Below are 25,728 nucleotides of genomic sequence, written 5' to 3'. Positions count from 1 at the left end.
GTGGGACAGTGGCAGAGCCAGCTGAGGGAGAGTCTGGGGATCTGCCCACCTGATTCAAACTTCAGCTCAGGCTTCCTGCGCCCTGTGTGAGCCTCGGCCTGCTCATCCAGCCTGGCTGGTGGCTTCACTTGAGCCTTGGTCTCCCACCTCCTACCGGAGGGTCCCCTTCACCTCATCCCCACTTCGTCCACCCCTAGGGAATATTGCATCTGCTGGCTAGTTTTTTTTTTTAACTTCGGTAAGCAGGCACATATGACCCTGTCTTTCAGTGCAGGGTGCCCATATGGGCATGTTTCCCTCCCCAGGGAGTTTCTGGAATGTTGAATTAAGACTTAAGGCGACAGTTTCCAGCTAAAGTCTCCAGGTGGTTGTCAGATAAGCAGCGGCATGGCTCCCCACTTTTGCTTTGCTGCCTTCTGTAGACCCTGCACCAGGCCCAGCCTCCTCACTGTCATTGCCCGTCCCCTCAACACCTCAGCACTCAGGTTTCCTATGCTGGAGCCGCAGAGTCCAACAGCCTCTGCATGGCCACAGCATGTTCTGGAAACTAGCAGGTGGGATGAGGCAGGAGGAATGAGATTCTCCAGATTACAGCTGTGAAGGTTTAAAAAACAAAAACTGCAACTCTCACCTCACAGGGGATAAGAGGTCATTTATTCTGGAGCCAAATACAAGTGACTGTGGCCTAGGAACACAGATTCAAGTCACCCCAAATTCCATCTTCCTGTGTTGTAACAGTTTGAGGATGGCAGCATCAGGCAGGCAGGACACAGCAAAGTGGGGAATCCTCTGCCATAGGCCTCAGAGGCTGCCTGACAGCATTCTGAGCCTCGGTGGAAGTTTGCGGTCTGTTAGTACATTTCCAAGAGCCACAAGAACATTAGGTCAGACACCGAGGTGGGCAACGGATGACTGGTAAGGGGGCTCAAGGTCACCCAAGATAAGTTGTCATTTGTCTCCGGGCCGTCAGCTTGTTACACTTTCTACTGTCATCGAATCAGTTCCTCATCTTAGCAGAAGGTTCATTGGAAAGTATAGTTTCATACAACCCACTCAGTGAAGGCAGATGTTGGGGGAAATTGTGTCCCCCTAGAAGATATATGGGTTCCTATGTAATGAGTTAGGATGTCTCTTTGAGTGTGGTAAGCCTGTAATCCAGTCTAACTGGTGTCTCCTTTTAAAAGAAGAGATGGACACCAAAATCAGAGTCCATGTGTGACCACAAAGGCAGGGAGGCATCGTCTCCCCTACGAGATTCAGAGGGAACTGGTCCTACCCGTAGCTCATATTGGACTTTTGACCTCCAGAACTTCAAGGCAATATATTGCTATTGTATTAAGCCCTGCCCCTATTGTGGAGGTCTGTTACAGCAGCCATAGGTCAGGAATGCAGCAGGGACAGTTGCTTTTCACAGTCTGTCTGTGGTCCTATGTCCCTTCAGACCTAGTGACTAGCAGAGACCTGGAGAAACTGAGGCACAGAAAGTCTTGACTATAGGTTTCCCCTATAGTCGTTTGCATATCTCAGACTCTCACAGAAGGGAGGAAGTCAAGTATCAGGGAAATAGAAGCCCTGTTGGCATTGAAGCCTGTTCCTGGCTACCTTGCCTCTCTCCATTCCTGCAGTGTGCCAAGTCAGAGGAAGTACCTGCTCCTTCCCTCCGGGGTCACACAAGAGAATACAAACTGCAGCTCATCTTTATTCAGAATACCAAGAGGAGCTGCTGGAGGAGTACGCCTCGGCCTCGGCCAGTAGCCTTGCCTGAACCCACTCTGCACGCCAGCCACCTCTACCTTGATCTGGAGCAGGGGACAGGGATGAGGCCATATTAGGCCTCTTGAGTTGGGAAGGTCAAATGAGGTGGTGTATGTTAACTAAAATCCAATCGTAACTGTTAAAGTTAGCGGTTACACTCAGCTTTGTTTTCTCATTTCCAGAAACATCCAAAGACATTCAGAAATTAGTTTGTCTGTGCTTCTAAAACAAAAATGCTCAAAGTTGGGTAAAGTTTAAAAAAAAAGAAAAGGAAGGAAGGATGGAAGGAAGGAAGAAAGAAAGAAAGAAGTTTCTCAAATTCTGAAACCTTTGAAATCCAAGATCAAGGCAATGATAGATTTGTTGTCTGGTGACATCTGCTTCCAAGATGGTGCCTAGAACATGATGACCTATTATGGTGGAGGGCAGAGGGCAAGAGGAGGCTTATCTGGTTCCCTCCTGCTCCTGAGTGAACTAATCCTTTTGTTAGGGCAAGCCCCCTGGCCCCTTCTTCATTACTACATTTATTCCTCCATGAAATTTGGAGGAGACGCTGACTGACGTTAAGGCTTTCCTGGCTTTGGGAAGCTGAATTCCTCAGCCTCATCTTTGCAACTAGACTCCACAGTCTCGGAGGGTAGGACAGTGATCCTTGCACAGCTTGCTTTTTGTTTTGCTTTTGTTTTTGTTTTGTTTTGTGACAGAGTTTCTCTGTGTGACAGCCCTAGCTGTGCTGGAGGTAGCTCCTGTAGACTAGGCTGGCCTCGAACTCACTCAGAGAACTGCCTTCCTCTGCCTTCCAAGTGCTGGGATTAAAGGCGAACCCCACCATTACCTGGCACACAGCATGTTTTTATAATATAATTATTTTATTATTTCTTTGAGAGTTTCATATATACATAAAATGTATTTTGGCCACATTCATCCTCACTCTTCCCCTAACTCCTAAATTCACCCCCAATTCTCTACCCCCTCATGACTTTGTGTTGACTCCCCCCACCCCTGCCACACTTTAATAACCCACCAAGACCAATTTGTGTTGTCCACATAATCATGGGTGTTGGGCCATCCACTGGCCTGGTTGACTAACCAGGGGCCATACCCTTAAGGAATCCTGACTCTTCCTCCCCCAAAGCCATCAGCTGCCTGTAGCTCCTCTGCTAGGAGTGAAGACTCCTGATCCCTTCCCGTGCTCCAGCCTGGGATGTTGATTATATTGATCTAACGCAGGGCTTGCACAGACAATGGCGGCTTCTGTGAGTTGATGCACTCAGAAGACACCATTTCACTCTGGTCTAGCCTGATCTTTGGCTCTTAAAATCCTCTGCTCCCTTTTCCTGAATAGTCCCTGAGTCTCTAGGGAAGGAGGCCTGTATAACTTTCCCATTCATGGTTAACTCCACGCTGACCCTCATTCTCTGCACTTTGACCAGTTCCTACAGTGCATGTTTAAGGGGTGCCAGTCTGTGGGCTCTGGGGTACAGATAAATCTTTAACCAGCTCTATTGAAGAGCTGTTCTGCTGTTCAGCGTTTGCTGACTGCTGTGGTATAAATCCTCCCTGTGTCGGAGTGCAGCACGATGCCAGTTAATGGAGCCAGAAAAAGATGCTTTTGGATCCCAGAAGCCTGTGTTGGCTACCAGCTCCTGCCTGATAGGCTCCCTGCCAGTAACCAGCTACAGAGGTGTGACCTCTTGGCTTGATACCACAGAGAAATGAAGCCTATTGTGTGAGAACAAGGCGAGGCCGTGCCTAGGAGTGCAGGCCAATCCCCAGCACTAAGGAACTTGGGTTCTCAGAACTGGTCCATCCACGCATTGGAAGCACAGGAGAGGGGAACCAGAGACACCAAGGAGACAACCTTAGTTGGCTGCTTTGTGGAGGTCTCAGGCTCCAAGAGCTCATGGGTAGGATGAACAGTTGGATTGGGGTACTGGAGACAAGAGTTAGAGGAGGTGACTTGAGAAAGAGAAACAGCGGTTCATGGAGGAATGTCCGCCAAGGGTGATTCTTCCTAATGTGGGTTTTTACCCCTGTCAGGCCCACCTTACCTCAGCTTTTTGCTCCTGGACAGAGAAGAGCCAGAAGCTCAGGAAGAGAATTGCCTGTCCTAGGAGGAATACTGCTGCCAATGCCTGTTCGGCTGCAGTGACTGGGGCTGGCTGCGTGGCAGCTGCTGTGTGCCCACAATGAGACTAGATTTCCAGACTCACGGTCTTCAGTGTCCTGGTGTTTTCACAGGGAGAGTCCAAAACCATTTCAACCTGGTTGCTTCCCTCCTGAGCATTCTCCCTGGAGGTTTCAGCCATGCACACTGTAGCCAAAGCATTTAAGGGCTGGCCGGTCTTTTCTCATTGGCTGCTATGAGGCCCCCAGGGGGCAGGGCCTTGTGTCTGCACATGCCCCACGGATGATGGAGCCTTCTGTCATCTGTTCCTGGATGGCCAGAAAGGGATGCAAACGTTCATGTGCTGTCAACCACTGCAGAGAACAGAGGTCTGAGTCTAGATGTTTTAACTGGGCCCCATTAATCTTCAGACAGCTGTTTCCAAATGAATTTATTTTCTTCATTTAATTAAGGATTAATTAATCTAATAAAGTGGTCCCAATTCCAGTTTAAATTTCTTTGTGAGCCCCCCACCCTGCCACCGCCATCCTAACCCAATGTGGCTGGAGAGAGATATGAGATCCTGGGACCAGCATTTCAAACACACTGCTTTGGGAACAAAAGCCTCAGGCAAAAATCCATTCGTCCTTTTTGGAAACACACCAGCAAGATAGTGGCTCAACTTTACTCCACAAATTAGCTTTTTTTGGAGGGGTGAATGATTTATTAAACTCCGGGGGAAATAACAGAGTAGCAGCTTTGGAAAGCATAGCAACAGCTACAGCCATGGGATAGCCAAGCCAGGCTGGCAATGGTCCCATGCCATGTTCCTTGGGAATGGTGGGCTGCAAAATACTCTAGAGCTCAAAGGAGATGTCTGATGGGTGGAAGCCTTGGAACCTTGCAAAATGAAATACAGTTCTGCTGTACACCAGTTTTCTGAGCTATCCAAGGATTTAGGCCTGTTGATCCCACTGTGATTAATATATATATTAATCCATGTATATGTATCCATGCCCAGAGGGCTGTGCACCCCTGTAGATGCGGATACCTGTGTGTTGCTCTGCAGTTCAAAGAGCTTGCTCGTTGTTTTTAAATGCTCATGTGCCAGCTGCAAAACTGCATGGACATGCCGGCAAATGAACAGAGTCAGTGGAATGGAAGGACCAGAGCAGAACTGGACCACTGTTTCCAGCTGCATTCAGTAGGCCAGAGCTGCTTAGAGAGAGTTTGACAGATAAGGTGTATCTAAGCAAGATTTTGCTAGAAGCATCTTCTTCTCTCCCCTGCCTGTACCATACTTAGCCATATGACCTTGGTCCCATGCTGCCATATTAGCCACCATGACTACCACTTCTGGCTGCTATTACTGATGTCATTATCATTAAACATCAATCATTAACCATCACAATTATCATTACCCACCTCATCACCATCATCGCAGTCATTGCTCACTATGGCCACCATCTTTACCCACTTTCACCATCATTATCCACCTTCATTCATTTTCACCCACCACCATCACTACCCACCCATCACCATCAGTACCACCCATCACCATCAGTACCACCCATCACCATCACTACCCACCCACCACCATCACTACCCACCCATCACCATCACTACCACCCATCACCGTCACTACCCACCCATCACTGTCACTACCCACCCATCACCATCACTACCCACCCATCACCGTCACTACCACCCATCACCATCACTACCACCCATCACCGTCACTACCCACCCATCACCATCACTACCCACCCACCACCATCACTACCCACCCATCACCATCACTACCACCCATCGCCATCACTACCACCCATCACCGTCACTACCACCCATCACCGTCACTACCCACCCATCACCGTCACTACCACCCATCACCGTCACTACCACCCATCGCCATCACTACCCACCCATTGCCATCACTACCCACCCATCACCATCACTACCACCATCACCGTCACTACCCACCCATCACCATGACTATCCACCATCCCCACCGTCAATTACTCACCATTCCCACTATTGCTATCATCCATACCCACGTTACTCCCTGGAGAGCCCTCAAAGGTAGCTCAGCAGGGCTGGTAGCAGGGTTCTGGGGTCCCAGAGCCCATTCTCCCTCTGAACCCATTATCCCTGAGGGCTACTGCTCAGCTACTGTGGTGGTTTGAGTGAGACTGTCCCCCATAAACTCATGTATTTGAATCTTTAGTCTTCAGAGAGTGGAACTGTTTGAAAGGGCTAAAAGGATTAGGAAGTGTGTCACTGGGGTGAGCTTTGAGATTTCAAAAGCCTCTGCCAGGCCCAGAGTGTGTCTGTCTGTCTGTCTGTCTGTCTGTCTCTCTCTCTCTCTCTCTCTCTCTCTCTCTCTCTCTCCCCTATGGATCATGATGTAGAATTCTTAGTTACTTTCCCAGCACCATGTCTACCTGTGTGCTGCCATGCTTCCTCATCACAATGATGATGGATGAACCTCTGAAACTGTAAGCCAGCCCCCAATTAAATGATTTCTGTTATAAGAGTTGCCTCGATCATGGTGTCTCTTCACAGCGATAAAACAGTGCCTTAAAGTCACTAAAAGTGATAAAACAAGACCTTATCATCTGCTGCCCTGCCATGACTCTCAGTGGCTGGGAAACAAATTTGCCTATACTAGCAGGCGACCTAGATAATGTCTTCTTAACCCTTACCTCTCTAATTACAAATGTAATGTGAAATGTCATGCTTGCAAGACCTGGCACGCAGGTTCAGGTTCAGTCTCCTGTCAGTCTTCCAGCTAGCTGCTAAAGCCTCCACATGCCTGACAGGAGAATGTAAAGTCTCCTGTTGAGCACTACTTGGTTCTTTCAAAATCCTGGGGACGTAGGTAGAGCCCCAAGCCCTGGAACTACCAAGCTCTGTTTCCTCTGCTGTGGCCTCCAGATGGTGGCAGCAGGGAAGTGCAGTTCTTGTGATGTTGAACTGTCTAGCCCAGTCCCTTTCAGGCTCTGCGAAGGCTTCTCCCCAGTGGATCAATGACACTGCAGGTGAGCTTGGGCCTTAGCACCCAGGTGTCACAAACAGGGTACCAGACCAGCGTTCTGGATCCCAAGAACCAAGCACCGCAGAGAGTTCTTGCCCTGGTAGTCCCCAAGGCCAGAGGCAGCCTTTCTTTAAACCCTGTGAGGGAGTCACTCTTTCAGGTGACACGGCCGTGAGCTTCCAACCATGATGAATAGAGAGTCCGTGAATAGCGTGTCAGCAGCGTGTGGGAGGGCAAGCAGGACGGCTCACGTAGGGTGCCAACTAGCAGGGTCATGGACGGTCATTATAACCTAGGTGAAGAAACTGAGGCCCAAAGAGAGTGGACAGGGATGGGTGGCAGGACCCATGGGTGGCTCCTGCGTTGCTTGCCAGATGGCACCCTGCTTTGTCCTCCATTGTTACTTGATTTCTTCATTCTTTGAATTTTCCTGTGTCTTCTGGTGGATCTCTGTAATAGTTTCATCACCATAAATATCACTGGCTTTCTAATTCTCAAAAAAAAAATCTGTGTAGACTTGAAGCCAGCAAGCTTGGGTTTGGGGACAGCAGAGGCACAATGCGTTCCCTTCTAGATTTGGAAAGACTGATTCGTGCATCTGGAGCCTTGCTCTTCCTGCTCTGTGGCCAGGAAGTCAGGTAGGACATACTTGGGAAGCTTGAGATGAGGGTGACAGGCTAAGACTCCTCAGCCAGGGTGCCGACCAGACTGAGGTGAGCATAGGGACTAAGCCTGGCAGGGCTGCCCAGGTCCTAGGGACTCTGTGTCTTTGTGAAGCTCCCCACCCCCAAAGCCACGGAAGTGCGCCGTAGCCAGAGGAGCGGTTGTCAGTGTTACCTGCGTCCTTCTGGCTATGAGTCTGGTGTCGCCATTATCGCTTCTAGAAGCAGAAGGACCCCTGTGAGTGAAGCCGAGACTAGACCAGAACACCTTTTCCCTGTCCCTTCTACCTTCATACAGCCTTGGCCACATGTGCCCTCTCCACATGTCCTGCCCATGGGAGTCTCCTCTGAGCCGTGTAAGCTGGACAAGCCAGTGCTTCTGCAGCACTGGTTTCCTTGCAAGGGCTGTAGATTCTCTCCTGGCTTAGGTTTAGTCCCCAAATAATTTCTTCCCGCTCTAGTGGACAATGGGCCCACATAGGCAGGGCCATGAAGATAAGGATAAGGTGACTAGTATCGTTCAATAGCATCGTGCGTGCGTGCGTGTGTGCGTGTGTGTGCGTGTGTGTGCGTGTGTGTGCGTGTGTGTGCGTGTGTGTGTCTCCTCCGTGTTGGGATTACAAGCATGTACCACCACAACTGGACTTTTTTACATTAGTTCTGGGGACCAAACTCAGGTCCTCATGGCCAGTACTTTACTGACTAAGCCGTTTTTCCAGCTTATGTTAAAGGTAAGAGCTCAGTCCAAAGGTGGTGGGAAAAGGGCAACCATCATCAGTAAGAGCATTCCTGAATCTCTCTCTGCCCTCTCTCTGCTAACTACCCCCCCCACTTCGTTCCCAGCTGAGCTCCCCCTCTTTAAAGAAACCAGGTTTCATGCTTATGACGACTGCATGCTCTTCCACGTCTCTGGCTTTGCTGCTCCAACAGTTCCAGTGCTCTGGGCGGAAGCCAGGGTCCACGAGCCAACACCCGGGCTCTCTCCCATGAGCCTCCAGGTTCTTCCTCCCACGGTTATTCCCTGTGTTCTTTTCCTATTTTTCCTCCTCCTTGCCCTCTGACTTATCCCCCATAAAATTAAAGGTCATCTCAAAATATTTGTGAGATTATTTTAAGAAACTGAACTTTCTCTTAATTAAAAATATCAAATCTAACCAATTTTCTTTCAGTGTGGTGAATCAGGGCAGGCCAGTGCCGTGGGTCTGACTCACCCTACCCGACGGTGACCCCCCCCACCCCGGGCCAAACATTGCATCAAACTGAGTTGTTGTCTGTCAACAAGGAGATCTAGGCTGAGTGGGGCCTCTGTGCGCTCTTATGTTTTTCGTGGAGGTCTGCAGCCTGGGCTGGTTTTGAACCTGTAATCCTCCTGCCTTGGCCTCCTGAATAGCTGGGATTAGAGGCCTACACCATCCGGCACATGAGGTTGATTTAAACACCACCCCCAGTGCTGGCTGTTGGGCTCTGTGGGGCGTTTTTTGCATACTTGCCTGGGCTGAACCCTTCGGTGTTAACTCACCCCACTCTCCTTCCACCTCTTTAACTCTGGAGAGTTCTAAGTGGACGTGTCATGGTGTTAAGTGAAATAGTCACTCGCTAGGCAAAAAACTGGAGATGACTTTAACTTAGAAGGTTTAACTGACTGGGCATTAACTTAGCAGTCAGGTGCTGGCAGGACTACAGGGGGCAGGACGTGGAGACCAGGCAGAAATGAGAAGTGAGCTACAGAGAGAGAGCTTTAGTGGATCTCAGCTATTACGTGCACCTTACCTCATTTGAACATGACATCGGCAGTCAGCAGCTGGTATTGGCTGCTACTCGGCTAATCCATAGTTTAAAAAACTAAATTGCATTCTCTTCAGCTAAGCTTGCAGCTTGTTTGCATGCCCTCATATCCATGTTCTGACGCTATAACAGATGCCCAAGATTGGTTACTTATTAATTACGAAATTATCAATAGGTATAAAGAAAAGAAACTTTCTTATGGTCTCTGAGTTGGGAAGTTCCAAGGCCAAGAGGCTGCACCGAGGTAAGGCCTTCCTGATGCTGAACACACTACTATGCCTGGAGGACGGCAGTACTGGCAAAGTACTCCAGAGAGCCAGGGCCACTCCCGTCCGCTGCCCCCGCCCCCACGTTCATCCACTGAGCAGAGTCTTCTCTTCATAATCCCCTTGGTCCTGGCTGCTTTTGAGTCGACTTGATGTAAGCTAAAGTCCTCTGAGAGGAAGGAATCTTGGCTGAGAAAACGCATAGGCAAGCCTGTAGAGCATTTTCTTAATTAGTGATTGATGGGGAAGGCTTCACCCCATTGTGGGTGGTGCCATCCCTGAGCTGGCAGCCCTGCGTTGGGTAAAGAAAGTAGGCTGAACAAGTCATGATGAGCAAGCCAATAAGCAGCATCCCTCTGTGGCCTCTGCATCAGCTCCTGCCTCCAGGTTCCTGCCTTGTTTGAGTTCTTGCCCTGACTTCCTTCGGTGATGAACAGTGACGTGGAAGCATAAGCCAAAAAATAAATCTTTCCTCCCCGACTTGCTTTTGGTCATGGTACCATCACACGACCAAAACACCCCATCACAGCAACAGTGACTCCTAACTAGGACACCCATCAAAGGTCCGAACTCCAAATACCAGGAGCACGGTTTCCTGGTATCAGGTTTACAAAAGTAGAATTCTGGGAGACAGACTTTCAGACCAGTATACTAAGGTGACATTTTATGGATGGACTGAAGACACAAATTTGGTTTAACAGAAATCTGGCCGGTAAAAGAGAACGGGAAACCCTCAGGACTGGGTCCTGTCTCCAACATCGATCTCCAATCCAAAATGTATAGCCTAAAGATGCTAGAGGACCCCATACTCTCTCCTGTGCCTGCCTGGGGCTGCATCCAGACAGGAGGCCAGAGGTTGGGTTGGGGATGTTGTAATAGTTTACATGTATTTCTATATTTGTACACTCATGGACAGGTACGTACCACACACACCAAATATGCACAGATATCATAGAGTGTAATCAAGAAAGGAACTGACATCAACCTCTGGTTTCTCTAGTCAGGTGTTCACACCATGTACACACAAACACATGTGTGCATGCACACATACAAATCATAGGGTTCTGGGTGAGTTAGCTAGTGTGATGTGGGTCCTGTGTGTTTCCAAAATTAGGCTTGTTTGTAGGTATTTCAGCTTGGGTACACTGGTTCTTGGGGACATGCCTGTGGCTTCTGTTTGGCAGAGCCCCATTCTGGGATGTCTCCCTTCTTGATTGTACCTAACCTGAAAGTGACAAGGCTGCCCTTCATGGGACTGGTTCCATTTTCATCATGGAGCAAGCCTGGCTGTCCTTCCTCATGGTCCCAAGTATCCCCATCAACACCTAGGAACAGCTCTCAGCCTATGAGAGCCACTCTACCCAAGCAGCCTGGCAAGCACCAGAAGTGTCCTAACCCAGACCAGGAAACATGGGGAATGGTCCCTGCAGTCGGAGTCAGAACCACTGGCCTTGAGTCTGCCTGCAATGGCCTTTCTCTGACCTGTAAGGTCATGGCAATTTAAAAATGTATCTGGACTGGAGGAGGGTGAAGTGCCCACTCTTGGAAACAGACCATCAGGACAACCACACATTTCATCGTGATTTTAAAGAGAAGCAGTGCTGCTGGACCAAGGTGCTACCAAACTATAAGCAGCCGTGGCTACTACTATTGTAGAAGGGACTGGAAATAAACTTGTTTTGGATTCCTGTCCTGCGGCCGGGGCAGCTTGACCTCAGAGTGGGCAGGTACATGAGGCACAGTCCTCACATGCCACACACCTATTTTTGGTGCTTTTGATCAGCTGTGGACATAGTGAGGGTGATGGTGTGGAAGGGAAGGAGGGAGCTGGGGATGTTGCTTAGTTGGTAGAGCGCTTCCCTAGCAGGCACAAAGCTCTGGGTTCTATTGCCAGCATGGCACAGCCCAGACAAGGTGGTGCATGCTTGTCCCAGCACTGAGAGGCAGAAGCAGAAGATCCTCAGCTACTTAGTGAGTTCAGGGACAGCCTAGGCTGCAGGATAGAAGGAAGGGGGCAGGGAGGAGGGAGACACACACACACACACACACACACACACACACACACACACACACACCTGAACCAAGATCTAAGTCTTACCCTCAGAATCCTGAATGTGACCTTACTTGAAAATGATGTCACTAGTTAAATAAGTGGCCCTGATTCAGACTGCTGTTTTGTGGTCCTGAGCTGGAATCCCAGCACCTACTTACAAAGTTAGGCAAGGGGCTGCAGAGATGGCTTACCAGAGCACGCAGGTTTGATTCCCAGAACCCACATGGTGGTTCACAACAGTCTGTAATCCAGTTCCAGTTCTAGCCTCTAGAGGTACCAGGCATGAAAGTGGTACACATATATACATATATGTAGGCAAAACACCTGTGCGCTAACCCCAGTACTGCGGAGGGTGGAACCAATGATTTCCGACTTTCTGGGGTCCCAGCTTCAGCAAGAGACCCTGTTTCAAGAACGTAAGAGAGAGAATGTGAAGGAACAGAATACTTATATCCTCCTCTGGCCCACAGGTACCCATACATGTTTACATGAATAATAAACATACTACACACACACACTCTCTCTCTCACACACACACACACACACACACACACACACACAGAGGGGTCTGGGCACAGACCCTACATAGGTTGATGTCATGTAAAGACAAGCACTGAAGCTATGGGATGGAGCTCTTGGCTCCCCTTCCTACCAGGGTGACCAGTTGCCTGAGCTAGGAAGGATGGAGGGTGTCCTGGGCTATGGGGCCTTTTGTGTTATCCCGGGACTGTCTGGGACAAACCAACTGCTGAGTGCTGGCCAGGAGCTGCTGTTTGCTCACTTACTGTGTTGTTAGGAGAAACTTTGGGACAGGAAAGGGAGTGCAGGGGTCTTAGGGCAGGAAGGAAGTGTGACCTAGCTGCTGATGGCAGGAGCTCGAAACACCTTGTGTGCGATGCCAGAGAGGCCTTTACCTAAGTGTTTGTTCCAATGGAAAGGACACACTGAACTAACACCAGCTTCAAGTGGGAAAGCAACCAAGGGTGAGGGCAAGCGGAGGGACAAGCAGCTGGGGAGCTTCCTGCCTCTCGAAAATCTGGCCCTCTATGTAATCTGCGCTCCTCCTGCTGAGGCAAAGCCATTGTCCTTAAACCCATGTTGGCCAGAGGGCCTGGTGCACAAGAACTCTCCCTGATGTACTTTTGAGTTAGATCCAGATGAGAGGAAGCACATGGCAGTTGTGTGGCTCCAGGGGTGAGGGGTGATGTGTATTTATGAAAAGGCCACCTTTGTCACGTTGTTTATTGGGTAGCTGGGTAACTGGCTGGGTGAGCTGGCACATACCTGTGACCACAACGCCAGTGGACCGAGATGGGCGGACCTTTGAGTTCCAGGCTAGTACCAGCTATAGAGAGGGACCCTGTCTCCAAAACAACAAACAAAGGTTGAGAGCTATCCCTGAGGATTCAAGCAGTACACAGGCCAGCTACTCAGGTACATGATTCTCCCCTGCAGCAGGTTACCTCAAGTTCATAGGGAGTCAAATAAAGATGGGGGCAGGTGGGAGGGAAACAAAAGAGTCCAGGCGCTCAACAGGAAACAATGAATAGAATTTGGGGCTGTTTGTGACAGTCTCTCTGGTAGCCTAGGCTAGCCTTGTATTGGATCTAGCCAAGGATGACCTTGAACTCTTGATCCTCATGCTCCCAAGTGCTGGAATTACAGTCATGAGCCGCAGACTTTTCTCTTGTACTAATTTAATCTCAGCCATGACCCTGCTCCAGGTTCTATTTATTTTGGGATCCCCAGACTAAAGGGACAACCTCTGCCTGGATCTGTGCTGTGACAGAGATAAGAAAAGTGTATCAGGCACAGGACAGTTATTTTGAAAAACATTTTTAATTTTAAATTTATTTCATTTATGTGGGTGTTTTGCTTGCATGTGTGTGTGTGTGTGTGTGTGTGTGTGTGTGTGTGTGTGTGTGAGCGTGTGCATGTGCACGCACATGCAGTGCCTGAGGAGACCAAAAGAGAGCATAGAGTCCCCTAGGACTGGAGTTATAGACAGTTGTGGGCCACCATGTGGGTGCTGAGGGTCGAACCTAGGTCCTTTGGAAGAGCAACCAGTGATCTTAAGCACTGGGCCTTCTCTCTAGACTCCAGACAGTTCTTACTGGCTCTACTGGGAAGCAGCACACATTACTTTTGGGCCAGGCCAGTTACATGACCAATCATGGTATGGGGAGGTGGTTCCACAGGGAGGCGACCATGGCCTGTCATGGTTTAAAGCACTCCAGCCACTGTGTAGGAACTCTCTGTCCTTGGCGTCATCCAATCTGATGACCGCGTACATTATCTTCAGCGTCATTCCCAAGCAGTGCTGGGAACCCAGGCACAATGAACCAGTCACAGGGACATCATAGAACTGGGACATCAGTGACTGGAGATGTGGCTTGGTTAGTACAGCGCTTGCCTAGCATGCACTAAGCCCTGGGTTCTGTCCCAAGTGCAGTGTAAACCAGTGACATACACCTTCATCCAAGCATTATCGAGGAAGAGGCAAGAGGATCAGGTGTTCAGAGTCATCCTTGAGTGTGTATATAAGGCGTTAGAAGCCATCCCAGAGCACTTGAAGACTCCATTTCAAACAATCAAGAAATGTGGGGAACCAGGATGACGGAGTGGAAACACAAGGAGGACAAAATGAAGCCTGAACTATATTTGGGTAGCTGCAAAAGGGCCCTTGACTGGAGCCAGCTAGGAAGCGTCTAGCCATGGGATATTATAACATTCTGGGCTAAGATAACCCCCAACTCTCTTGAATAATCATAGTCCCATTTCTTCTTAAAGGAGGGCACTGATTTCTGATTTCCTCTTCTCTTCTCAAAGCCCCTTCTGACCCTTTAGACCATGGCCTGGGTACTTCTTTTCTGCTTCTCTTGGAAAATAAGGTGTTGAGCCAAATCAGTGGGACTTCAATGTATTGAGCAGGGTCCCTCACTGAGCCCCAGAAGTTTTGATTTAGTAAGTTGTTGCAGGGAAATGAAGGTTTTGAATATGCACACTTGAGGTTGAGTCACTAAGGGTAGGTTTGAACTCTGAATTGGTACCCTCCAGAACTGCCCTGGGCTTCTGTCTCTGGGTGTAACCCTAGGGAAGGATCCCAGGACCAGGCTAACAAGGGTTCTAGAAACACCCAATTTCTCCATCTCTGCACACACATCTCTCCCACCCACCCCCACACCCGCCACTGCCACCTCTGCAGGTGATGTGTGATGATAGCCTGCCATGGAGACTGGCAAGGCCCAGGGCACGGCTCTCACTTCTTACAATCTACATTTTGTACCAGGCTTACTGGGCAGAGAGGGACTTACTGTGTGTTGCCAGGCACCGGATGAGTGTATTCTACAGCCCCTATTCTGTGTTATGGGCTTCTGACTGATGTTTCCTTGGGGGTGGCATGCAGTCAGCCCCTAACAGTCAGGAGAAACTTCTTTATAAAACGTTAAACTGGTTTAAAAGTCTCAGCCTGTGTTTATCAGTTTGGGGGGAAAAATAATCACTATGGAATCCCTTAGCTGAGAAAACTGACTCCAGGTTTTTCCTGCTCTTCCCAGCTTCCTGCTCTTATCCCTGGGTAGCTGCAAAAGGGTCACGCCTGGCCGAGAGGAAAGTGGCCCAGTGCCCTGGTCATTCTGCCCATTTGTGACAAGGTGAGGTCAGGGAGCCAGTCAGCACTCAAGCCGGGTTTCCTGAGTGACAGGCAGACCAGCTGAGAGCCAGCTCCTGGCAGAATTCTGGGGAATCCTCGATGTTCAATGACACTGCCTGCCGGATCTGAGAAATTGCTAGTTCACTTGTTCACTAATTGCAAGTTCAGTTAGCTTGTTCACTTTTGAATCAGGGCCGAACATTTTCCATTATAGATTTGTGGTGCCCCCTTCTCTCTCAGAGTACCATGGGTAGGGGCGGGGGAGGGAGGAAGGCTCTGACTGATTGGCAGGGGTATAGGTTGAAGCCTCTGGGACTGGGTGTGCAGAACCCTTCACCTCCTCCCATCCTGTCCACCTTTCCAGGACCTTGAAGCCAGGGCTGAGTGCTGCTGAGCCTGCTCCTAATTTCCCTGAGCTTCCTCGCTTTCATATTCTGCCCCAGCCTGCAGCACCCTATCCAGCCTGGACCTGCCCTGCTCAGCCCCTGCCAGCCTGACCTATTCCCCACTAGCCCAATGGAGCCCCTTCCCCTATGCATCTCCTGACAGGAGCATTTCTGAACTTTGATCCCATGCCTAGCTTCAAAGCTCCCTCAGGGTAGGGCAGGGCATTGCAAAGTCAGCATTCGACAGCTCAGTCAGTGGCTGCGCTGATGCAGGGTGGGGGAGTGAGAGGGAGGGGGAAAAGGGGGAGGGGGGGTGAGATGACAGCAAAGTCCCTGACCCACTGCTTCCTTTGAGGCCATGCCACCCTAGGCTAGAGAATTTCATTTTCTTGGGTGTGCATTTTCAAGTTCTGACACCAGTACAGGCCTAGTAGGATTTAGACGTCCTACCCCAGAAGTGACTACAGGAGAGTTACCAGCACTGTCTGTGATTTACTTTCTGCCGTTTCCCACCCTGTTTAAGGGTTAAAGTCTCCGTGGCTCTCTCCACTTTCAGTTGTCATAGAAACACCTCCAAACAGGATCTGTTTAACCTCCAAGGCACACATCACCAAAATGAATTACAGTACATTGTAAAACTTGGCATATGTGTGTGTGTTTGTGCAAATGAATGTGTGTATATGTATACTTTTTAAAAAGATTTTATCTCTATATTTGTTTCTGTTGTGGGTGTGTCCAATCCTCTGCAAGAGCAGCGAGCGCATGCTCTTAATCTCCAAGCCGTCTCTCCAGCACTGTGGATTTAATCTTTACTGCACTGTGAAGAAGGTGTGTCTACCAATCTCATTGTACAGTGGAGGAAAATGAGGCCTCAGTGGTTGAATGACTTCCCCAAGGCTGTGATGTGGGTAAATGACAGCAGGGGGATTTGAAGTTGTAGAAAAATAGAGTTTGTTCTGAAGGACAGGTGAGGCCTTCTCAGTGTGCTCGGGAAGATGAGCCCACAGTACCTGACGCAGACTCTGCCTGGGGCTGGCCTTGCTGAAAGCTAGTGTGGAAACTATTAGGCGATCATTGTGTTCCTGTGGTTCTGGCTAAACTGGAGCCTGAGCCTGCTGAGTGGCAGCCCAAGCCTCCTGATCAGCCACCACAGTAGGGTGTGATTTTGGGTCACAGACCTTCGGAATTGGAGCACCTATCTGAGAGAAGCAGTGCAGAGGCCACTGGGTGTAGATGACCCGACTCCCAACCTTGGCTTACAGCTAAAAATGAGGCCTAGTTGCTATAAACCTCCAAAAGCCCTCTGGAACCTTTGTACTTTATCTAGGATCAAAGAGGAAGGCAGTACTAGGGAAATGTTACAGATTGTGAGAGCCCTGCCAGGCTTTTCTACCCTACAGCCCCTCAGCCTCCTCCTTACTCCTTTCATGAAGTCTTTTTTTTTTTTTTTTGAATTTGGTGGTTTGAAAGAAAATGGCCCCCAAAGGGAATGGCAATCTTAGAAAGTGTGACCTTGTTGGAGGAAGTGAGAAAAGGAAGAGAGGAGGATGTCAGGGGCCACACAACCAGCCATAGAGTAGAAGGAAAGAAAGACATATAAAATAAAGATAAAAAACCCTGAGGCAAAATATAGTTAAAGAGAAAGAGGATAATTTAAGTTAGAAAAGCTGGCTAGAAACAAGTCAAGCTAAAGCTGGACATTCATAAGTAAGAATGAGTCTTTGTGCATTTCTTTGGGAGCTGGGTGGGCTCCCAAAATCCACAGGGGTGGGCTTTGAGGTCTCTTGTTTAAGTTTCCCTCAGTGTGACAGTCAGTCAACTTCCTGTTGCCTGCAAGATGTAGGACTCTCAGCTCCAGCACCACATCTGCCTGCACACTGCCATGCTCCCCACCACGATGATAATAGACTGAAACTCTGAACTGTAAGTGAGCCTCCAATGAGATTTTTTTTTTAAGAGTTGCTGTGGTCATGGTGTCTCTCCACAGCAATAGACACCCTAACTAAGGCACTGCCAAAGCAGCTCTTTTCTTCTGGAAACTTCTCTGGTGGCTGCTATCAGCTCCATCTTGTTTGTTCCTTGTCTCCATGACTCCCTTTCTGGAGTCCACAAGGCTTGTGTGTGTGTGTGGGGGGGGTTCTCTCTGTCTTCTCTTTTTCTTTTGCCCCAGCTTGAGTCTGGGAAGGGACCCAAGAGACAGAACAGGAGCAACCTGTCTTAACTAAGAAACAGGACATAAATACCTTTTTCCTCATGCCCATACCATGGTGGACCAATAGTTCCTACTCCTCAGGTCTGTGGAGCTTTACTCTGGATTGGCAGGTGAGTTTATATGAGATAATCCCATCCATTCGGTACGATGGAGTGGTCAAAAGAGTGTGTGTCTCTTACACGGGGTAGAGACCTTAAACTAAAATGATACAAGCTAGAGTCTCCTGTGTGGTGGGTGTATCAGCCATCAGGGTAGGGGCAGAGGGAGGTGAGGCCTGGGCCAAGATTAGTGTGAGAGAGAGACTGCGCGTGTGTGTGTGTGTGTGTGTGTGTGTGCGTGTGTGTGCGTGCGCGCGTGTGCGTGTGTGTGTGCGCGCGCGTGTGTGTGCGTGCGTGCGTGTGCGTGCGCGTGCGTGTGCGTGTGTGTGTGCGCGCGCGTGCGCGTGCGTGCGTGTGCGTGTGTGTTACCCCAAATCCTTGAACGCTCTCTCCATGCATCATCTTATGACAAGGGACTCTGCTGCAGCACACATGAAAAACCCTGTTGTAGCTGTTGTTTTTACTCTTTGGGGGCCCACCGCCCAGCTCCCAAGGAAATACACAGAGACTTGTTCTTACTTATGAATGCCTAGCCTTAGCTTGACTTGTTTCTAGCCAGCTTTTCTAACTTAAATTATCCTCTTTCTCTTTAACTATATTTTGTCTCTGTTTTTTTAATCTTTCTTTATTCTATATGTCTTTCTTTCCTTCTACTCTGTGACTGGTTGTGTGGCCCCTGACACACTCCTCTCCTCCTTTCTCACTCCTCCCCTCTTCCCTAGATTTCTCCTATTTATTCTCTCTGCATGCCAGCTCCACCATCCTTTCTCCCGCCTAGCTATTAACCATGCAATTCTTTATTTGATCAATCAGGTGTTTTAGGCAAAGCAACATAGTTTTTCAGAGTTAAGCAAATGCAGTGTAAAAGAACACAGCACATCTTTGCATCATGAAACAAGTGTTCCACAGCATAAACAGTGTAACACATCTTAAACTAATATTCCACGACACCCCATCACAGCTGACTTCTGACCCTTGGATTGTGCACACATCAGGTTTGTTCAGTCACGTACGAAGTGGATGGGGCTAGTCTCTTCATCATCAGACCCAGAGAGGAAGAATCAGGAGTGTCTGGCCCTGGCCCACAGGCTGTCAGCAGTGGGTTTGCAGGCAGTCCCTGACCTAGTGGTCATGTGGGACTAAGGGATTATTGGGTGTGAGCTCATTTGATAGTGGTGAATCCCTACTTCTTGGCAGGTGACGCATTCAAGCACTAATGAGTGCCACCAGCCACACAGGAACTCTTGGTACACACAGCATGCCTTGAAGGGATCAAGTTAGTCCACACTCTGCAGGGAAACTTGTAGCCCTGGGGACAGTTTCCATAAGTGAGGCTCCAGGCAGTCGCTGGAGGCTCTTTAAGACTTCTGAGCCTTCCAACGTAGCTTTGAGAGAAGGAAAAGCTGTTCTGTGAAAGTCACGGCCTAAGACTGGAGCAATCACTACGGTCTTTGTGGTTGGAGAAACTGTCTTGAGTCGAGGCTCCACTCATACCAGCCCCAGCTGAGTTCCAGCCCCAGCTCTTTCTTCTATTTTGTGTTTAGAGAAGGGGCCTGCTCCATTCATTACCTAAACCGACCTTGAACTTCCTGTCCTTCCACCTTCTGAGTAGCTGGGGTGACAGACCTGTTCCCTTAGGCCTGGCTTAGTCTAGGAATTTTAGAACTGCTTGACCGAAGTACCAGGAACTGGCAGTGTGGTGAACTTGACTCTCTAATCTCAGAGGTCTGGCAAACGTCTGGTTACTGCGGTAAGTATTGGTAGTTTCTGGCCCCAGGGGAGGGGCCTGCCGCACGCTGTCTGATAGCTAGGGACAGAGACAGGAAGCCTTAGACTATTTTTCAAGTTCCTGTGCTGACTTTAGGTGGCAGGTCGGACCTGTTCTGGGGTTTAGGGGAAGTTTCACTGCTGCCCTCTGGCAGATTCACTCTGAGCTGTGCTTGTGGGGTTTTTTTTGTTTTGTTTTGTTTTGCTTTGTTTTGTTTTGTTTTCCAGAGATCAAACCCCGGCTGCATCAGGCAAGTGTGTGTGTTTCTACAGAGTGACACTCAGAGCCCAGAGGTTTGTGGTGTTGTTTTTCATGGCAAAGCTCCATAGCAGAGTCCTGTAAGGTTAAGGGGCTCAGGGCAGTGGTATCTGAGCTTCAAGGGCAGCAGATGTTGGGGGTGGGGGTTGCAGGCTGTGCAGGGGTTCTAACCTACCCTGAGATACCTAGCAGGCCATTGACTGCAGACTCCTAAGGGTTCCTGCAGGGTCCAGTGGACTTCTCTGGAGGGTTGGTCACAGTTTCCAGTCACAGTTTCAGAGGCTAGTAAACCACTCTGCACAGTACGTGGAGTAACTGAGTACAGAGAAGGGAGATGCCAGGACGGAGGCTCCTCTTGCTTCAGCGTCTCCCTAGCTCTGCTTCCCTGGCCTCCGGCCTGCACTTCGCAGATCCTGCAGGCTTGAGTCTGCAGGCTGTACGGCAGGGCTAGCATCACCACTCAGGAGGGAGAAGAGAGGCTCATTGAGCAGCATCTCTGTGTTTGACTCACAGATGCACAACTAAAGACGGCATGGGGTCAGTCAAATGTTTGTGCCTGGTCCTGGGGCACTAAGAAATCCTCCCAGGTCTGTTATCCATGGACGGGAGGAGAAGGCACAAGATTGGCACACATGTGCTCTGGATTTCTGGTCTTCTGTGTCACTGGTATGGCTCAGGAAATATTGTTCACGGCTTGAGATTTTCTGGCCAGAGTTACTGTGTTTTGTCCCTTTGAAGTCACTGGTTCACATTTTTAATGTAATTTCTTATACAGCTGCTTAATCAGAGCGGGTTAGACAGTTTACTGTGACATAGCGGGTCTCGGAGACTATGACTGCAATGTGCTTTATAACTTGATTTGTTATTATTACGTGTGTGATGCAGATGTTAGGGTATGCACATGCCATAACACATATGTGAAGGTTACTGAACAACTTTGTGGAGCCAGCCCTCTCCTTCCACTTGCATGCGAGTCCCAGGGGTCGGACGCAGGTTCTCAGGCTTGCAGGGCAAAGTACCCTTATCCCCTGAGCTACCTTGCAAGCCTTGTAATCTTGTTTTTCATTACAGAAATAGTAAGCCCACACCACAGAAATAAACAAAGGATACAGAGAAGCAAAAGCCCACAGATAAAAGGCTGGGGCTCCTAGGACGGTGGTGCTGAGGTGTGGAGTCAGGCTGAGGTGGAGCCCTGGCCACGTTAATATCTCAGTTAGTAACTGCTCTAGTGTACACTCTCTGCTGCTGTGTGGCACATAAGCAACAGCAGCCTGGGAGAGGGGAGGGCTTATTTCAGCTTGCAGCTTACTGTCCATCATCGAGGGAGTATCATGGCAGGAGCTGAAGCTGGGCAGGAGGCCGCTCTCTGGCTTGCTCCAACTCGAACTTAACTAGCTTTCTTACATAGCCCAGGACGAGCTGGCCCGGGGATGGCACAGTGGCCTGGGCCCTCCCACATCAATTAACAATCAAGAAAGTGCCCCACAGACTTGCCCGTAGGCCAGTCCAATGGAGGGAATTCTTCAGTTGAGGTCCCCTCTTCCCAGCTGTGTCAAGTTGACAGCCAAGACTGCCTACAGCATTGAGCATGGCAACTCAGTGTCTCCAAGCCTCGGTTTCTTTATCCTTAAAAACAAGTTTGAGGCAGTGGGGTGGGAAATGGCCCACCCAGTTCATAAAATGCCCGCTGTGCAAGCATGGTGGCCTGAGTCTGAGATCCACAGCTCACATTAAAACAAAACAACTGGGTGGGGCTGTCAGACCATGAGGTGCTGGGCAGACAGAGTCAGGAGGACCTCAGGGATGGTTTGCTGGATTCTTGCTGAATCTGTAAGCCAGGTTCAGGGAGGGACCCTGACTCACAAAACAGGGAGGAGAGTGACCGAGAGAGACACCTCTGGACTCCACACACATGTGCATACGTATGTATACACGCCAACACAGGTAAGGTGGGAGAAGAAAGTAGTGTGATACCTCTTCACCTGCTGTGTGGACTGTAATAGCATATGCAAAGTCCTCAGCATTGTGAATACAATGTCAACGTCCAATCCAGGAGGGCACTGTGGGTCGGCACAGGGTGGCCAGGGAAGGGCCCCTTCCCTTAGCTAGGGCCTCAGCAGAATGGAGGGCTTCAGGGTCTGCACGCGCCTGGCTGTGTAGGCTGAGACTCTGAGGACTTAGCTAGGGCCTCAGCAGAATGGAGGGCTTCAGGGTCTGCACGCGCCTGGCTGTGTAGGCTGAGACTCTGAGGACTTTGAATGACAGCTGTGGGCAAGCCCAAGAAGTGAGAACAGGGCCCCTTTGGGCTGTCTCCCCACTGAAGAAAGTGTGTTCCCTAGGCAGCTCGGAGCTGGCTGTTTTCTCTGATGTTTCTTGGTTTTCTGCGAGGTCTGGGAATGGTCCTGGGAGTGACACTTGGAGAAAATGTGAGAGGGGGGTCTGGGGTGTGTGTCAGGGAACGTCACCACGGTTCCTTCTGAGACCAGGACTTTCTGTCTGGTGGCATTTGTCTTCCAAGAGAACCAACTTCTGCCTTCTAAGGTGAGAAGGCAGCTACACTCATATCCCAAGGGGGAAGCACTAACCACTTGAAAGTTCAGTGGAGGCTGTGGGAACCAGACTTCACACAGGTGAAGGCAGGATACTCCTGTATTTGGGAGTTTCAGGATGCGGCACTTGTCTTTGCTTGGGGATTCCCTGACCCGAGATGTGGCGTAGCCGGAAGTCAGTGTGATAGAAAGCGACCCCCATAAATCATTCTCAGGAGCTTGCCTCCCAGTGAAGCAAACCTTCACTTGGTGGTGCCCATCAATTTCCCTGGCATTTCCAGCTTTTCCAGGCAAAACAGATTAGTCACAACCACCACCACCCCACACCAACCTGGGCCTGTTTATATGCTTTGGAATAAAGCACAGAGAAAATAAAACAGGTCCAGCTCACCCAACGAGGCTGGTTGGAGAACCAGCAGGAGAAATATTGAGATTGGCTGGAAGTCTGGTAGGCCACTTGCATCATGCCCCGGGGGCTGGTTTCGGGACGTCAGCCCTTTGCTCAGTGGTGTACGGCGTGACGTCTGCTAAGCTTGTGCTTATTCTGGTGCTGCTCTCTGGTTCCGGAATAATCCTGCTCATCTCGGTCTAATGTTCATTTTCGTCCAAACTGCTAGTTCCTCCATTAGCCCAACAGAAGCCTTGGGATATGCTCAGAGCCAGTGTTTCCACACAGATGGTGTTCTAAGAGGCAGGACTGCGCCCCCGGAGAAATGGCTGCACTATGACACAGGCCTGGGTTGGGGTTTCAGAACTTTAAGGTACACATCGCTCAGATTATAGAAGAGAAAAAAGAGTTTCAGGGTAAAGTGACATTTTCAGGTAATGGACTAATTAGACACTGAAACCAGGGCCAGGCCTCGGGGATCCTTGCTCCTTGAGACATCCTTTCCTGACCCTCGGGTTTTGCATTCTTAGATCTCAGACCGGTCCGGTAGCTGAGAGGTGGCTTCCCGTTACCTTTCTGGGCTGAAAGTGTCGTCCAGAAAGCCACATACTTACATTGCTCAGTCAGCAAAGTGCTTGCCACTGAAGCGTGAATCTGCGATTGACCCCCAGAACTCACATTAAACAACGGGACATGGTGGCATATGTTTGTAATCCCAGTGTTGGGGAGGGGACACGGGGTTTTTGGAACTCACTGACAACCAGCCTAGCCCAATCTATGAGCCCCAGGTCCTGTGAGAGACACCCTAAAAAAAGTGACTGGCCCCTGAAGAATAACATCTGAGGTTGTCCCCTGGCTTCCACACAAACATGACCGTGCACACACATCTCTTAATTTTAAATAAGTTCCCAAAGTTGTCTTGGGCCACATTTGTAGATATCTTTGATCTCATGCAGCTCATGGGTGGCTTGTTAGGCGTGCCTCTGGGCCTAGAGAGTTGTTTGAAAGGTCCCAGGACTTGTTCTAAGCAGGTATCCTGGGACACTCAGACCCAGGAAAGCTGTTCTGAGGACACAGATGTACTGTCTCACAGACCCCTGAAAACAAGAGGCAGAGCCTACATGCAGGACCACTCGGGAAAGTGTCATCCTTGGTCAGGAGGCAGAGTGGGCCAGGGAAAGTGGTGGCAGGGGCTTTAGCTGAGCCTCTGGCGGAGGAGGGGGTCAGAGGAGGCAGGCTCAGGATCCTCCGATTTGAACAGTTGCAGTGAGCAGCTCTGGGCTGATCAGGGCAGGGCACAGTGACCCAGAGTGTGACAGGGGGTGAGGGGAGAAGGAGCTCTAGAAGGCTTGTTTGTAAAGGGGTGGTAAGCACCCAGGTGAGTCATTTTCTTTCTCTAGGAATTTGCTACCCAACATGTAGTAACAGAGGCTATGGCTAGCAGTGCATCAGAAGTCAGGCAACCAAAGGCAAGGGAGATGCAGGCAGGCCCGTGTCTCCTGCAGGGGGCAGGGGATTGCAGGTTGTGTGACTGGAGTTGGGGGATGTAGATGGATGAGGGTTTCACTAGCAGAGCATCTTTAAAGGCTAGAACTGTCGTTCTTGCAAGAGCGGAAGGCTGCACGCTCTGTTCTCCAAGGACAAGCATCTCCCTGGGAGTCCTGATTTAGCCAGATTGCACCTGCTGTTTTCCGCTGAACTTTGCCTGAAGTTCTGTGAGGACAAGATGAGGGGTTGTGCTGGCAGAAGGACCTCACAGACCTCAGCTGTTGCATTCCAGGCCTGGGTTGCTTCCTCTATCCATCCCGCTGCCTGTACAGCCGTGGCTCAGCTCTGCCCTCCCTCCCGCTGGCTGCCTGTGTGGTACGGTTACCTCCTCAGCAGGCAATCCCCGACACAGGTGGTAATGACAGCCCGCTGCAGTCCTGACAGACAGCGAGGGTATCTGCCTGAGCTCTGCCATCATCTCAAGCAGCAAAGCAGCTCTAACCAACAGAACTGTCGCCCGTGCTGTCTCAGGCCAGCTCATGCTGTCTGCCAGCTGCTTGTTGCGCTGCTCTGGGGACTGGGAACACGCCCAGCCCCAGTCCCCATCTGTTGCAGGCGTGAAGCAGCGGCTCCTGAGAGCATCCGAACCTTAGAAATCGCCTGGGCTGAGACGGTCAGGAAACCCCTTCTTGGACTGGCCTTTGGAAGGTGAGAGCAGGATTTGTCAGAGCTGAGAGGGCAGCTTGTCAGCCGCTACTCACCCCACCAGCCAGCATCTCCCAGCCCAGCATCCGGAAGAGGAGACCTTGGGACCCCTCAGGGCTGAGTAAGCAGACCTTCTTGGCTGGCTTCCTAAATGCATGGTGGTTGCACGTTCTCCGTGTGCCCATGTTTTTTTTTTTTTTTTCTCCTGTGGTGCCTCTTGTCGCCTCTGTATGCAAGACTGTTGGCTGGTGCTTTGTTCTCCCAGAGGCTCTTATTCAATTAAACACCCCAAGGCTGAACAAAATGCTCCTTCGCTCCGCAGGAACTGTATGTCTGCTTCTTATGTAACTTTTGTCCGTGACTTAAAGAGAATACCTTAGAAGGTGGGATGTGTGAGGGGGCGTGTTCACTGTTCCTCTACAGAGACTGTCCCCATCTCTGCCAGGCTGGGAAAGGGAGAGAAGACTGGGCTGTCTACAAAGGGTTCTGAGTCTTCTCCCCCTTCTTCCCCTCCGTAAAGTTCCCTCCCGAGGCCGAATCTCTTAGCGCAGTGGACACTCCT

General features: G+C 50.0%; 1 protein-coding gene across 7 annotated transcripts in view; it reads left to right on the top strand.

The window, feature by feature from the left end:
- Prkag2 (protein kinase AMP-activated non-catalytic subunit gamma 2) overlaps positions 1 to 25,728 on the top strand; it is a 266,876-nt gene that overhangs the window by 19,823 nt on the left and 221,325 nt on the right. The window contains exon 1 of one of the 7 annotated variants that reach the window (XM_048440226.3): positions 25,071 to 25,287. The exons of 5 other annotated variants lie outside the window; for them this stretch is intronic. The gene's annotated coding sequence lies outside the window, so the exon portion shown is untranslated. Of the gene's footprint in view, positions 1 to 25,070; positions 25,288 to 25,728 lie in introns of those variants that run through there. One more of the 7 variants, XM_085691129.2, reaches the window with a different exon arrangement.

This window comes from Myodes glareolus, chromosome 6 (genome assembly GCF_982192425.1).
Source record: "Myodes glareolus chromosome 6, mMyoGla1.1, whole genome shotgun sequence".
Taxonomy (NCBI): domain Eukaryota; kingdom Metazoa; phylum Chordata; class Mammalia; order Rodentia; family Cricetidae; genus Myodes; species Myodes glareolus.
Note: the sequence above shows the minus strand (reverse complement) of the source record. Positions and strands in the feature narration are given on the sequence as shown.